General features: G+C 39.9%; 1 non-coding gene across 1 annotated transcript; it reads right to left on the bottom strand.

The window, feature by feature from the left end:
• Nucleotides 1-29: 29 nt before the first annotated feature.
• TRNAK-UUU (transfer RNA lysine (anticodon UUU)) lies at nucleotides 30-102 on the bottom strand. The gene has a single exon. It is a non-coding gene; the product is annotated as a tRNA-Lys (tRNA).
• Nucleotides 103-1,390: the final 1,288 nt, after the last annotated feature.

Genomic DNA, 1,390 nt, shown 5'->3' with positions numbered 1-1,390 from the left:
GCCACACCATGTGGCCTGTGGGATCCTAGTTCCCTGACCAGGGATTGAACCTGGGCCCTCAGCAGCAAAAGTGCAGAGTCTTAACCATTGAACCACCAGGGAATTCCCCTAGACTAATAATTTTTTTTAAAATACATTAGTCTCTTAAATCATATAGAAAAAAAGTGGAGATAGAGACTGTTTTTTTTTGTTTTTTTTTTTTTGCTGTACACGGGCCTCTCACTGTTGTGGCCTCTCCTGTTGCAGAGCCCAGGCTCCGGATGCCCAAGCTCAGCGGCCGTGGCTCACGGGCCCAGCCGCTCCGCGGCATGTGGGATCTTCCCAGCCCAGGGCACAAACCCGTGTCCCCTGCATCGGCAGGCGGACTCTCAACCACTGTGCCACCAGGGAAGCCCAGAGACTGTTTTTAAAATAATTCTAGCTTTCATAATTACTTGTGTACATTTACCTTTGTTGAGATCTTTATTTCTTCATTTTTTTTTTTATTGGAGTATAGTTGCTTTACAATGTTGTGTTAGTTTCTGCTGTACAGCAAAGTGAATCAGCCACACATATACATATCTCCCCTCTTCCTTGGATTTCCTTCCCATTTAGGTCACAGAGCATTGAGTAGAGTTTCCCATGCTATACAGTGTGTTCTCATTAGTCCTTCATATTGTTTTCAGTTACTGTCTAGTGTCCTTTCATTTCACCCTTGAGCATTTCTTGCAAGGCAGGCTTAGTGGTAATAAACTTTTTCAGCTTTTGTTTATCTGAGAATGTCTTAATTTCTCCCTCAGTCTTGAAGGATAGTTTTGTGAGATATAGGATTATCAGTTGAAATTTTATTTTTTTTAAAACTTTGAATGTATCAGCTGCACTGCTTTCTGGCTTCTGGAGTTTCTGATAAGAAATCTGATTGTCTTATTGAGGATCTCTTGTATGTGACAAGTCACTTTTCTCTTGCTGCTTTCAAGATTCTTTATCTTTGGTTTTCGAACATTTTATTATAAGTGGGTCTCTTTGCGTTCATCTTGGAGTTTGTTGAGCTTCTTGGATGTTTATTTTCATGTCTTTCATCAAATTTGGTAAGTTTTCAGCCATCTTTTCTTTAAATATTCTCTCTGCCCCTTTCTCTCTTCTCCTTCTGGGATTCCCACAGTGTATATGTTGGTCCACTTGATGGTGTGCCACAGGTCCCTTAGTTCTGTTTACTTTACTTCCATCTTTTTTCTTTATTTTCTTCAGACTCAATAATTCCTATTGTCCTATCTTCTTCAGGTTTCCTATCTTTGGTTTTCGAACATTTTATTATAAGTGGGTCTCTTTGCGTTCATCTTGGAGTTTGTTGAGCTTCTTGGATGTTTATTTTCATGTCTTTCATCAAATTTGGTAAGTTTTCAGCCATCTT

This window comes from Neophocaena asiaeorientalis, unplaced genomic scaffold (genome assembly GCF_003031525.2).
Source record: "Neophocaena asiaeorientalis asiaeorientalis breed wild unplaced genomic scaffold, Neophocaena_asiaeorientalis_V1.1 scaffold67, whole genome shotgun sequence".
Lineage (NCBI taxonomy): Eukaryota > Metazoa > Chordata > Mammalia > Artiodactyla > Phocoenidae > Neophocaena > Neophocaena asiaeorientalis.
The sequence above is the reverse complement of the archived record's forward strand: the minus strand, read 5'-3'. Positions and strand labels throughout refer to the sequence as shown.